The 15,094-nt window shown below is 45.1% G+C and overlaps 1 protein-coding gene and 1 long non-coding RNA gene across 3 annotated transcripts in view; both read left to right on the top strand.

The window, feature by feature from the left end:
* LOC143808697 (cytochrome P450 2B11-like) overlaps window positions 1-15,094 on the top strand; it is a 535,684-nt gene that overhangs the window by 218,791 nt on the left and 301,799 nt on the right. The gene's annotated exons all lie outside the window — the stretch shown is intronic.
* LOC143810208 (uncharacterized) overlaps window positions 1-15,094 on the top strand; it is an 86,701-nt gene that overhangs the window by 42,621 nt on the left and 28,986 nt on the right. Inside the window, exon 3 of the long non-coding RNA XR_013222703.1 lies at window positions 6,167-6,344. This is a non-coding gene — a long non-coding RNA (uncharacterized LOC143810208). The remainder of the gene's footprint in view (window positions 1-6,166; window positions 6,345-15,094) is intronic.

Raw genomic sequence — 15,094 nt, 5'->3', positions numbered from 1 at the left:
AGCATGTAATCCACCATGTGCTGCAGACTGCCAACTGGCCAAGAAACGCTGTCCCCTGCTGGAGGCGTGATCTCTGCCCGCTCGTCATCACCCCACCCTCGCTGTACACACTGAGTACTGGACAATTGTGTAACTTCCTCCTCTGGACGGATGTCTTCCTCCTCCATTGACTCCTCCTCATTCTCCTCACAAAGTGTCCCCTGCCTACGCGTTTGTGAGGAACCACGTGGCGCTGACTGTCCAGAAGATGATGGAAATGGTGAATCCTCATCCTCCACCTCTTCCACATCATCCCTTAGCGCTTGCAGTGATTTTTCAAGCAGGCAGATAAGGGGGACAGTCATGCTGACTAGTGCATCATCTGCACTCGCCATCCGCGTGGAATAATCGAACGGACGCAAAACCTGGCAGACGTCCTTCATAGTGGCCCACTCTGTGGTTGTGAAGTCTGAACGGCGCAGAGTGCAACTTCTTTGCGCCTGATGCAGCTGGTACTCCATTACAGCTTGCTGCTGCTCACACAACCGCTCCAACATATGTAACGTGGAATTCCACCTGGTAGGTAGGTCACATATGATGCGATGTTCCAGCAGGCGGTGTCAGCGCTGCAGAGCCGCAATGCGCGATTTTGCCGTGCTGGAACGCCGCAAGTGAGCACACTCTAGGCGGACCTTGTGCAGCAGTGCATCAAGATCCGGATAGTCCCTCAAAAAACTCTGCACAACCAAATTGAGCACATGTGCCAGACATGGGATGTGAGTGAGGTTGCCGAGGCCCAGAGCTGCCACCAGATTTCGGCCATTATCACACACTACCATGCCTGGCTGGAGATTCGCTGCCACAAACCACACATCGCTCTCCTGCTTGATGGCATTCCAGAGCTCCGGCGCTGTGTGGCTTCCCCAAAGAAATTAATTTCAAGACGGCCTGTTGACGTTTGGCCACGGCTGTGCTCATGTCGGTCATAACAGGTAAACGTTCATCACGGGTCCATGTGGAGGTGGACTGTGATGGCTCCTGCAACGATGATTCTGAGGAACTGGTGTAAGAGGAGGAGTCAATGCGTACAGAATGTATTCCTGCAATCCTTGGAGTGGGCAGGACACATCCTGCGCAACTCGCACGATCTGTACCCGGCTCAACAACATTAACCCAATGGGCAGTGAGGGAAAGGTATCGCCCCTGTCCATGTTGACTGGTCCACGCATCGGTGGTGAGGTGGACCTTGCTACTGACGGCGTTCAGTAGCGCGTGTTTTATGTGTCCCTCCACATGCTTGTGCAGGGCAGGGACAGCTTGCCTGCTGAAGTAAAAGCGGCTAGGCACATTGTACTGTGGGACTACCAATGACATCAAGTCACGGAAGCTGTCAGTCTCCACCAGCCTGAATGACAGCATTTCCAGTGACAGAAGTTTGGCAATGCCTGCAGTCAGAGCCTGTGCTCGTGGGTGGTTTGACGAGAAAGGCCGCCTTTTCTCCCATGCCTGTACTACCGATGGCTGTAGACTGGGCTGGGAGTGTGTGGATGACTGGGAACGTGGTGCTGTGGGTGGAATTACAGTGGGTCTCTGGACAACAGGGCCAGAGGTTCTTCCACGGCGATCCTGGGAGGAAGCCGAACCAGCTGCGTGTGAGCTGGAGGAAGAGGCAACACGAGCTGAAGAGGTGACAGCTGCCGCTGTTGGTTGGCCTAGCTCTTCAGTGTGTTTTTCGAACTCCGCCGTGTGCCTGGTGCGCACATGTTTCCACATGTTGGAGGTATTGAGGTTGCTGACATTTCGACCTCTTTTAACTTTGTGATGACACACCTTGCATTTGACATAGCAAATGTCATCTGCAACTGTGTCAAAAAAGGACCATTCACTGCAAGTCGTGGGAGCGCCCTTTTTGGCTTTTGGAAGAGACACGCTCCGAACAGGTGCCAAAGCGGAGGCTGCAGGATCCGCAGTCTTCCCCCTCCCTCTGCCTCTTTGGCCCGTTCGGGGAATCTCTTCCTCAGAGCTGCTCCCACCACCTTCCTGTCCCTCACGCCAAGATGGATCAAGGACCTCATCATCTACACTACCCTCTGCCACCAACTGCTCCTCCTGGGTAGTCTCAGCAGCAGAGCATGCACCAGAAAGTGGCCCCTGAGTGTCATCAGAGGATGCGTCCTGCGATGTGGTGACCGGAGGCACTGGCCCACCCGCCTCTTCAGAGGAAGAGAGAAAAAGCAGTTGGGCATCACTGCACCCTGCCTCTTCTTCCATTTCTCCAATGCTGCTTGGCTGGCCCCCTGTTTCCAAGCCAAGAGATTCAGAGAACAGAAGTAGAGACGGCTCCTGTCCTGGGCTCTCTGTCTGCCTGGGCAATTTGGCAGGTGGTGAAGAGACAGATGGGTGCTCTCCAGTGCTCTGTGTCTGAGAGGATGTGGCACTAATTGAAGTCGATGCATTAGCTGCCATCCATCCAACAACGGCTACAATTTGGTCTTCACGCAGCAGCGGTGTACGGCGCTCTCCAACAAAGCTGCGCATGAACGACTGTTCCCTGCTGAAAGTGGGTGCTGATGAGTCACCGGTGCCCGCAGCAGGCACAGAATCCCCATGTCCTCTCCCTGCTCCGCGCCCACGCCCACGTGCCTTACTCCCTGCCTTCTTCATCTTGGTTGACTGATAAAGATAAGCAGAAAAGTACTAACGGCTTTGTGTGCTTATTCCTGAACAGCTCCTAACAGGTATAAGAAACACTAATTTTCTAAAGTGTGGACTAGACTTTAATATGAGCTAATGTGGCCTACACAAATGTAAAGTGGTGTGTTTGGTGAACTTTATTATTTATTTTTTGGGGGCTGAACTGACAACAGAGAGAGCTGCAGTCACACGGAGACCGTGCAGACAGCCGTAAACGGCGCTGCAAGGCCCCAAAACCCTCCTCTACGTTATCCTATGTAGGGTTTTTCCACAAGTTAGCTGGATACGGGTGGAAAGACACTAATAGGAATTTTTTGAAAAAATGTGCAGCAGCCTGCACTACTTAAAACAAAAGGAAAATTGATTTGACGGTATGACGCAGTGAAGAACCCTGAGCTGGATACAACCAGGCTATGGCTGCTCACAGACTACAGGGCGAGCTGCAGTCACACGGAGACCGTGCAGACAGCCGTAAACGGCGCTGCAAGGCCCAAAAAACCTCCTCTACTTTATCCTATGTAGTGTTTTTCCACAAGTTAGCTGGATACGGGTGGAAAGTCACTAATAGGAATTATTTATTAGAAAAAATGAGCAGCAGCAGACTACACTACTTAAAACAAAAGGAAAATTGATTTGACGGTATGACGCAGTGAAGAACCCTGAGCTGGATACAACCAGGATATGGCTGCTCACAGACTACAGGGCGAGCTGCAGTCACACGGAGACCGTGCAGACAGCCGTAAACGGCGTTGCAAGGCCCAAAAACCCTCCTCTACATTATCCTATGTAGTGTTTTTCCACAAGTTAGCTGGATACGGGTGGAAAGACACTAATAGGAATTTTTTTAAAAAATGTGCAGCAGCCTGCACTACTTAAAACAAAAGGAAAATTGATTTGACGGTATGACGCAGTGAAGAACACTGAGCTGGATACAACCAGGCTATGGCTGCTCACAGACTACAGGGCGAGCTGCAGTCACACGGAGACCGTGCAGACAGCCGTAAAAGGCGCTGCAAGGCCCAAAAAACCTCCTCTCTTTATCCTATGTAGTGTTTTTCCACAAGTTAGCTGGATACGGGTGGAAAGTCACTAATAGGAATTATTAGAAAAAATGAGCAGCAGACTACACTACTTGAAAAAAAAAAAAAATAGAACAGTATGAGGCAATGAACCACCCTCCCTGAACTGAATACCACCAGCTATGGCCTATGGCTGCACACAAACTAGAGAGTGGGCTGCACTCACACACACACACACACACAGACCTTGCAGATCGCTGTGAAAACAGCGCTGCAAGGCAAAAGCAAGGTGATTAGTAGGTGAACACAGCGGTTGCTAAATTAGCCTTGGAAAAGAACAATGAAGCAAATCGCTATCTCAAAACTGACCCTCAGTCAGCAAACAGCGTCCTGTCACTAACTGAATTCACAGCAGAGTGAGCGCAAAATGGCGCCAGCGACTTTTAAACTGAAGCATGACATCATTTCAGCAGCCAATCACAGCCTTGCCAGTAGTTTCATGCCCTCCATGCTGAACAGGATGTGCCCACACTTGGAATCATTCTCATTGGCTGAATTTGTGCAAATTTGTGCAGTTTGAATCCTGGGAACTTCCGATTCCGGTATCCGATACGCGGCAAGTATCGGATCTCGGTATCGGAATTCCGATACCGCTAAGTATCGGCCGGTACCCGGTACTTGCGGTATCGGAATGCTCAACACTAGTGTCTGCCGCTCCCTGGTGTTGTCCTCCACTGTATAAATCTGAGCTTCAACCTTCTGGCTCTCATTAAGTGCTTTTTTTAAATAAATTGGTGGTTAGGGCCTACTAACGGTGTCTGCCGCTCCTGGGTGTTGTCCTCCTCCTGAGTGTTCTCCTCCTCCTTGGTGTTCGCCTCCAGGTTGCCTTGTCTGAGCTTCAACCTTCTGGCTCTCATTAAGTGCTTTTTTTAAATAAAAAGGTGGTTAGGGCCTACTAACGGTGTCTGCCGCTCAAAGGTGTTCTCCTCCACTGAACAAAGCAGTGCCGCCTGTTTACTCCTGTTACCAATTTTTAACTTTATTTTGCCCACTTTATTATTTGGGCCGACTAACTGTGTCTGCCTCTCATTACAGTTGTCCTCCACTGAACTAAGCAATGCTGCCTGGTTAGTCCTGTTACCAATTTTGAATTGCATTTTTCCCACTTTATTATTTGGCCCTATATCAGTGTTTCCTCCTCATCCTGCCCATTGCCCAGCCGATGCTACATGAGTCTTGTGGTACTTTGACCCAGACCACTACATTCCCCTTGCACGCTACACAGCCACAATCTGACCCTGCTGAAAGTCAGGTTCCCCTTCCCGCATACTATACCACCTTACACAGGGACAAAGAGGAAGGTGCAGATGAAAGTGCAGGTTTCTTTAACAGGTAGGGGGCATACTCGTTGGCGATGTCACAGGCTCAGGGCCCCTCAGAGTACACAAAAGTGCCTATGGGAGGCGCCCCCGCCATGCAAACACACCGCTGTACTTTGAGGGGCCCTGTGCCAGTGCCAGTGCGAACGAGTGGGACCCCCCTGCTTGCTCAGGATCACAGCACTTGCAACATTGAAATACTTACCTCTCCCTGCTCCACCGCCGTGACGTAGTCCACGTTTCCTGGGCCCACTAAAACCTTGAACCAGCCCTACCCCCCACAACTTTTGCCAAATGACCCCCAATTTCCAATTATTAACTATTATTATAAAGTTAATTAAGATTGACAAGCTTCAGAAACAAGAATGGATGTTTTTGGCATTAAAATGGGCACTGTAGGTGTTTTCCTGGCCTCCACTCACTGCCGACTATGCTTCCCCATTGACTTGCATTGGGTTTCGTGTTTCGGTCGATCCCCGACTTTTCGTGATAATCGGCCGACTGCACTCGACTCGACTTTGGACAAAGTCGGGTTTCGCAAAACCCGACTCGATCTTAAAAAAATGAAAGTCGCTCAACCCTAGTATCCAGACCTCTTTTAATGCACCCCATGATCTTGTTTGCCTTGGCAGCTGCTGCCTGGCACTGGCTGCTCCAGGTAAGTTTATCATTAACTAGGATCCCCAAGTCCTTCTCCCTGTCAGATTTACCCAGTGGTTTCCCTTTCAGTGTGTAATGGTGATATTGATTCCTTCTTCCCATGTGTATAACCTTACATTTATCATTGTTAAACCTCATCTGCCACCTTTCAGCCCAAGTTTCCAACTTATCCAGATCCATCTGTAGCAGGATACTATCTTCTCTTGTATTAACTGCTTTACATAGTTTTGTATCATCTGCAAATATCAATATTTTACTGTGTAAACCTTCTACCAGATCATTAATGAATATGTTGAAGAGAACAGGTTCCAATACCGACCCCTGCGGTACCCCACTGGTCACAGCGACACAGTTAGAGACTATACCATTTATAACCACCCTCTGCTTTCTATCACTAAGCCAGTTACTAACCCATTTACACACATTTTCCCCCAGACCAAGCATTCTCATTTTGTGTACCAACCTCTTGTGTGGCACGGTATCAAACGCTTTGGAAAAATCGAGATATACCACGTCCAATGACTCACCGTGGTCCAGCCTATAGCTTACCTCTTCAGTATCTTTGTCGCTCCTCACTTTATCACCGGATCACTTCCACTCACTGCTATCTCAGGTAGGTGCACTTTAATTTGTTCACTTCCTTAGTTTACCTTTCATTCTTATCATATTGTTCCCTTTAACGGCTTCCTTCCAGCGCTGTTTATACATACCCCCTGTTACCGCGGTGTGTGCTCCCTGTGGCCGTTGGCTCCGTTGCCGTGGATATGCGTCCCTCTGACGTTTCACTTCAGGCCCGCCTTGCTGACGCATTAGCGGTGGGCTTGGATTTGTGACATCGGACGACGACTCCATGGATTCTGGTCCCCGCATTGTGGCAGGAAGCGCCGCATCAGCTGCTGTACTTCACAGTTAGCTGGGGTATATAAAACCTGCACCTCAGCCATTTGACACCATGCCCCCCGAAGAAGCAGAGTGCAAAACACGCGTTGAGGCTCCCTCTTTCCCACGTCCCTAGTAGGTTGGTCTATTTACACTACAATTTGGTAGTTATATTACTGACTATGCATGTGTGTGCCTTATGCTAGTGCAGTAATGTCTGTGTGTATATATATATATATATATATATATATATATATATATATATATATATATATATATATATATATATATATATATATATATATATATATATAGTAGCCCAATTCTAACGCATCGGGTATTCTAGAATATGTATGTAGTTTATTTTTGAAGATTTTAGAATAACGCAATTTATACACATGATTCGCCTGTCGCTGATTGTTCACAGCCGGCCATGTAGTATATAGCACAGCCACGTAGTATATAACAGCCGACATAGTAAATAGCACAGCCACGCAGTGGATAGCACAGCCACATAGTATATTGCACAGCCACGTAGTATATTGCACAGCCATGTAGTATATTGCACAGCCACATAGTACATTGCACAGCCCACAGAGTATATAGCACAGCCACGTAGAATATAACACAGCCCACGGAGTATATAGCACAGCCACGTAGTATATAGCACAGCCCACGGAGTGTATAACAGCCCACATAGCATATAACACAGCCACGTAGTTTATAACAGCCCACATAGCATATAACACAGCTCACGTAGTATATAACAGCCCACGCATGCAGTATATAACACAGCCCATGTAGTGTATAACACAGCCCACTTAGTATATAACAGCCCACGCACACAGTATATAACACAGCCCATGTAGTGCATAACACTGCCTACATAGTGTATTACACAGCCCACATAGTGTATAACACAGCCCACGTAGTGTATAACACAGCCCTTGTAGTATATAGCACAGCCCACGTAGTATATAGCACAGCCATGTAGTATATTGCACAGCCACGTAGTATATTGCACGCCCACGAAGTATATTGCACAGCCCACATAGTATATTGCACAGCCCACGTAGTATATTGCACAGCCCACGTAGTATATAGCAATGTGGGCATCATATCCCTGTTAAAAAAAAGAATTAAAATAAAAAATAGTTATATACTCACCTTCCGTTGGCCCCCGGATCCTGGCAAAGCGTTTACCTGTGCTCCTCGCGTGCTCTAGTCCCAAGAGTGCATTGCGGTCTCGCGAGATGATGACGTAGCTGTCTCGTGAGACCCCTACGTCATTATCCCGCGAGATCGCAGTGCATGGAGCGGTCACCGAAGCATTGCGAGGAGCTGGAAAGGCCTGTTCTGGATCGGAGGGGCCGACGGACAGTGAGTATATAACTATTTTTTCTTTTTTTTATTATTTTTAACATTAGATCTTTTTACTATTGATGCTGCATAGGCAGCATCAATAGTAAAAAGTTTGTCACACAGGGTTAATAGCAGAGTTAACAGAGTGCATTACACAGCGGCATAACGTGGTCCGTTAACGCTGCCATTAACTTTGTGTGAGCACTGACTGGAGGGGAGTATGGAGCGGGCACTGACTGCGGGGAGTAAGGAGCGGCCATTTTGTTGCCGGACCGTGCCCGTCGCTGATTGGTCGTGGCTGTTTTGCTGCGACCAATCAGCAACTTGGGATTTCCACTACAGACAGACAGACGGAAGTGACCCTTAGGACCCTTAGACAATTATATAGTAGATATATATATATATATATATATATATATATATATATATATATATATATATATATACAGGTCCTTCTCAAAAAATTAGCATATAGTGTTAAATTTCATTATTTACCATAATGTAATGATTACAATTAAACTTTCATATATTATAGATTCATTATCCACCAACTGAAATTTGTCAGGTCTTTTATTGTTTTAATACTGATGATTTTGGCCTAAAACTCCTGATAACCCAAAAAACCTGTCTCAATAAATTAGCATATTTCAACCGTCCAATCAAATAAAAGTGTTTTTTAATAACAAACAAAAAACCCATCAAATAATAATGTTCAGTTATGCACTCAATACTTGGTCGGGAATCCTTTGGCAGAAATGACTGCTTCCATGCGGCGTGGCATGGAGGCAATCAGCCTGTGACACTGCTGAGATGTTATGGAGGCCCAGGATGCTTCAATAGCGGCCTTAAGCTCATCCAGAGTGTTGGGTCTTGCGTCTCTCAACTTTCTCTTCACAATATCCCACAGATTCTCTATGGGGTTCAGGTCAGGAGAGTTGGCAGGCCAATTGAGCACAGTAATACCATGGTCAGTAAACCATTTACCAGTGGTTTTGGCACTGTGAGCAGGTGCCAGGTCGTGCTGAAAAATGAAATCTTCATCTCCATAAAGCATTTCAGCCGATGGAAGCATGAAGTGCTCCAAAATCTCCTGATAGCTAGCTGCATTGACCCTGCCCTTGATGAAACACAGTGGACCAACACCAGCAGCTGACATGGCACCCCACACCATCACTGACTGTGGGTACTTGACATTGGACTTCAGGCATTTTGGCATTTCCTTCTCCCCAGTCTTCCTCCAGACTCTGGCACCTTGATTTCCGAATGACATGCAAAATTTGCTTTCATCAGAAAAAAGTACTTGGGACCACTTAGCAACAGTCCAGTGCTGCTTCTCTGTAGCCCAGGTCAGGCGCTTCTGCCGCTGTTTATGGTTCAAAAGTGGCTTTACCTGGGGAATGCGGCACCTGTAGCCCATTTCCTGCACACGCCTGTGCACGGTGGCTCTGGATGTTTCCACACCAGACTCAGTCCACTGCTTCCTCAGGTTCCCCAAGGTCTGGAATCGGTCCTTCTCCACAATCTTCCTCAGGGTCCGGTCACCTCTTCTCATTGTACAGCGTTTTCTGCCACATTGTTTCCTTCCAACAGACTTACCATTGAGGTGCCTTGATACAGCACTCTGGGAACAGCCTATTTGTTGAGAAATTTCTTTCTGGGTCTTACCCTCTTGCTTGAGGGTGTCAATGATGGCCTTCTTGACATCTGTCAGCTCGCTAGTCTTACCCATGATGGGGGTTTTGAGTAATGAACCAGGCAGGGAGTTTTTAAAAGCCTCAGGTATCTTTTGCATGTGTTTAGAGTTAATTAGTTGATTCAGAAGATTAGGGTAATAGGTCGTTTAGAGAACCTTTTCTTGATATGCTAATTTATTGAGACAGGTTTTTTGGGTTATCAGGAGTTGTAGGCCAAAATCATCAGTATTAAAACAATAAAAGACCTGACAAATTTCAGTTGGTGGATAATGAATCTATAATATATGAAAGTTTAATTGTAATCATTACATTATGGTAAATAATGAAATTTAACACTATATGCTAATTTTTTGAGAAGGACCTGTATATATATATATATATATATATATATATATATATATATATATATATATATATATATATATATATATATATATATATATATATATATATATATATATACATTTGGATGTCCACACATACATGTCTATTTGGCACTAGGCACTTTAATGAAAATTATTGATTTTGCTGCAAATTTGGGTTCATCTGTACTATTTAGGATTCTTTACTGTTCAACTGGTTGCAGCTTTATGCTGATAAGAATTATGTCACTGAGATTGTACATAGGAATATAACTATGTCACTATGACTATATATTTCACCATAATGACTTGTTTTATGGAATACTTTCCCTAAGGCCGGGGACACACTTAATGTATAAAAAAACGGTCCGTTTTTCACGGCCGAGAATCGCACAAATGTTTCAAAAACAGTGATCCGTGTGCAGTGCGAGGATGCGATTTCCTCGCATCAAATGATCCGTGTGACATCCGTGTGACATCCGTATGGCATCCGTATGCCGAGTTTTTCTCGCAAGCTTGCAAAACCGACATCTAATGGATTTATGGGCTCAAATGTTCGGGAAAACATATATACAGTATATATATATATACCGTATATGTCATTGAGACACGTATATATATATTTTGTATTTATATTTCATTCAGCACGATATCTGTGAAAAGCTGGTAATTCAATTGCCGGCTTCACATTTCTCCTGCCTAAACCCGACAGGATATGAGACATGGTTTACATACAGTAAACAATCTCATATCCCCCTTTTTTTTTCATATTCCACACTACTAATGTTAGTAGTGTGTATGTGCAAAATTTGGCCGCTGTAGCTGCTCAAATAAAGGGTTAAATGGCGGAAAAAATTGGCGTGGGCTCCCGCGCAATTTTCTCCACCAGAGTAGTAAAGCCAGTGACTGAGGGCAGATATTAATAGCCAGGAGAGGGTCCATGGTTATTGGCCCCCCCATGGCTACAAACATCTGCCCCCAGCCACCCCAGAAAAGGCACATCTGGAAGATGCGCCAATTCTGGCACTTGGCCACTCTCTTCCCACTCCCTGTAGCGGTGGGATATGGGGTAATGAAGGGTTAATGCCACCTTGCTATTGTAAGGTGACATTAAGCCAGATTAATAATGGAGAGGCGTCAATTATGACACTTATCCATTATTAATCCAATTGTTTGAAAGGGTTAAAAAACACACACACATGATTCAAAAGTATTTTAATTAAATAAACACACAGGTTGTTTTAATATTTTATTGTTCTCTCAATCCATTTTAAGACCCTCGCTTGGCAAAATAATAAACCCACAATATACATACCCTCAGATGAACCGTCACGTCCCACGAGGTAATCCACCTGAAGGGGTTAAAATATTTTACAAGCAGGAGCCCTGCTAATGCAGCTGTGCTTGCTCCGTGCCTGTAAGCCCAGGCGAATGAAGGAAATGTAGGTCAATGACCTATAGTTACCTTCAGTCGCGGTGATGCACCCCCTGGTGGTTGTCCTCATATGAGCTCGAGCGTGGGAAAAAGCTCCCAGGCTGCAGTTCATGAGGACATCCACCAGAGGGTGCATCACCGCAACTCAATGTAAGTACAGATCACTCAGATTTCCTTTCATTACCCGGGGCTTACAGACACGAGCGAGTGCATTAGCGCAGCTCATGGCTGTAAAATAATTAACCCCTTCAGATGGATTACCTCGCTGGACGTGAAAGATCATCGAAAGGTATGTATTTTGTGCGTTAATTATTTTGCCAAGCGAAGGTCTTCTGATGGATTGAGAGAACAATAAAATACTAAAACAACCTGTGTGTTTATTTCACTAAAATAATTTTTAATAATGTGTGTGTGTCTTTTTTAACCCTTTCAGACAATTGGATTAATAATGGATAGGTGTCATAATTGACGCCTCTCCATTATTAATCTGGCTTAATGTCACCTTACAATAGCAAGGTGGCATTAACCCTTCATTACCCCATATCCCACCGCTACAGGGAGTGGGAAGAGAGTGGCCAAGTGCCAGAATAGGCGCATCTTCCAGATGTGCCTTTTCTGGGGTGGCTGGGGGCAGATGTTTGTAGCCATGGGGGGGCCAATAACCATGGACCCTCTCCTGGCTATTAATATCTGCCCTCAGTCACTGGCTTTACTACTCTGGTGGAGAAAATTGCGCGGGAGCCCACGCCAATTTTTTCCGCCATTTAACCCTTTATTTGAGCAGCTACAGCGGCCAAATTTTGCACATACACACTACTAACATTAGTAGTGTGGAATATGCAAAAAAAAGGGGATATGAGATGGTTTACTGTATGTAACCATGTCTCATATCCTGTCGGGTTTGTGAAGGAGAAATGAGAAGCCGGCAATTGAATTACCGGCTTTTCTATAGAACACCGCTGCGTATTTCTCGCAATGCACACGCATGGTCCGTGTGTAATCCGATTTTTTTGCGCACCCATAGACTTGCATTGGCGAATCTCGGCCGAGATACGCTGACAATCGCAGCCTGCTGCGAGTTCCCTCGGATCCGAAATACGGTGGAGAAAATATCAGATGATGGGAGCTGGACCATAGATTAACATTGGGCCGAGTGCTATGCGATTTTTTATCGCATAGCACTCGTCCGTATTACGGTCTAGTGTGACCCCGGCCTAATAGTGTTTATATAGGATTCAGTTATTGTCCATATTTATTGTGATTTAGCTGCCTAGTTCTATAGATAGACTATCTTTCCATTCAGTTTTATTCCCTGCATGGACATGGCACTATGGTGTCATTCCCTTTTTAATTTTTCTATCTTTATCACATTTGTTTATTTATTTAATATTTTGTGAATAAAATTTGATATTTTTACTCAGTTTCATTGTCCATTCTCTTTTGGTTTTCCTAAGTCACACATGGTAGAGCTTACCCGATATAGGTGTACTAAAATGTTGCAGTACCAGAGGGCCCTTGTAGCGGAATTACTTAGAAAATTCCCATGTGAGAACGCTGGCAGCAGATGTCAGAGTTTGTTGTACAACCAAGGAGTCCAAGTGAGAGAGACAGAAGTACAATCCAGCTCAGGCAGGGGAACAATGGCAAAGTTCTGGGTCAGTTTTCTCCGACGCCCCCATCGTGTCGGCACAGAGGCAAGGGGTGCTGTCACAAGAAGGGAAATGGTTAGTAAGATGGTGAGGGAGTACCTTGCAGATCATACAAACGTCCTCCGTGATTCCTCTGTGCCTTTTAATTATTAAGTATGCAAGCTGGACACGTGGGTGGCATGAACTAGCTCTCTACGCCTTGGAGGTACTGGCCTGCCCTGCTGTTGGCATTCTGTCACAGAGGGTTTTTAGTGCTGCTGGTGGAATTATAACAGATAAGCGCATCCACCTATCAACTGAAAATGATGACAGGCTGACTGTTATAAAAATGAGATGTACGTATATTCTTCCCATTTATTGTTATATTTTCAATTTTTCCGATCTCTGGACCATCCTCTTATGACCTCTTATATACCTCTCCAATATAAACATATTGAAATACTATTATATTATATTGTTTTTATATCCCTGTCTCTGAGCTGTTGCTAGGGACCAATATATCTCATTTGACACATTCTGGTTTCATATCTATGAACCTGTGTTCACCTCTCCCTTTTGTTATTTTCTTTCTTAGGTGGATTCACAACCTTTATTAATTTGTTTGATTTCAGTATGATTGATCATTATGTCAGAATTTGGGTGATCACCTTGTAAGGAGTTACTTGGTGCCCCCTCCCCCATCCCCTATTTTTCCAGGTTTCCCTCCCCGGGTTAATACTTGGGGCTGTAAGCCATGTGGCAGGTGCGTGGCGTGCCCCAACATCTCGACAGCTCAAGAGTTCTCTTCCTCAGATGGCCGTATGTTTACTATTACACAGGAAATTACGTGCACAACCACAATGGTGGTGTACCATGCCTCTTGCCCGTGTGGTAAAATATATGTGGGCCTTACCACACGGGCCCTTAAGGTGAGAACAAGGGAGCATGTCCGTGATATTCAGGCTGCTGTTGAGGAGAAAAATATTGAAATTTTAAAAACTATCCCACGCCATTTTAAGAAATTCCATTTCTGTGACCCTTCTGGCCTTCGGGTAATAGGCATTGACCGTATTGTCCTTGGTCTACGTGGGGGCAATTCAAGTCGCCTTTTGTCCCAGAAAGAATCATTCTGGATCTGGAAACTCCGTACTTTACAACCACATGGGTTGAATGAAGTTTTAAGTTTTGTTCCTTTTTTGAAAACTCCCTGATCTTCCTGCGGCATTGTTTTTAATGGCATCTAAATTTATGTTTTTAACAGTTTTTTCTTTTTATTATATTTTTTCAGTTTTTTTCGTTTCTTTGGTGACCACTTGCCTTTATTCAGCCTTGGTGGTGAAAATTTCCATCTACTTGCAACTTCGATACGGATACATGCTGGATTTTTAACTTGTTTATTTACTACAATTCTGTTTTTATTTGTATACTGTTTTTGTACACACGGTGTTTGTAAAATTCATGATCTATTTTTTATTATTTGGTTCATAATTATATATTTATGTATATTATATTTCACTATATCAATGCTGGATTTTTATCTTATGTATTTTCTAAAATTATATTTGTACACTGCCCTTGCACACACAGTGTTTGTTAATATTCATGATCTATTTATTATTGTTTGGTTTATATTTGTATTTATATATATATTATATTTCACTATATTAATTCATGTTATCAATACTTTGCAAGCGTATATAAATATTATTAATATTGCACTGCACTTTATTACACTATGCCGGCTAGTTTCCTCTGTGTCTCACCGTCGTGCGCATGTGTGCCTGCCCCTGGTGGTTGGACGCTTGTGACGGCGTCTTTCCCTGGGTGTCTCTTCCTGTTCGCCGGGCTCCGCTCACGTGACAGTGGGCGGGGTTTCGCGGACGGGCGGGCTCACCTGGTGACGTCCTCGCCGGCGCCCACTTCCGGTCGCGTCGGCGTTCACATGCGCCGCTACATACGGTGATTACAAGAGCTGTTCCTAAGTTTATTGGGCAAGTCCTCCT

This window comes from Ranitomeya variabilis, chromosome 2 (assembly GCF_051348905.1).
Source record: "Ranitomeya variabilis isolate aRanVar5 chromosome 2, aRanVar5.hap1, whole genome shotgun sequence".
Taxonomy (NCBI): Eukaryota; Metazoa; Chordata; class Amphibia; order Anura; family Dendrobatidae; genus Ranitomeya; species Ranitomeya variabilis.
Note: the sequence above shows the minus strand (reverse complement) of the source record. Positions and strands in the feature narration are given on the sequence as shown.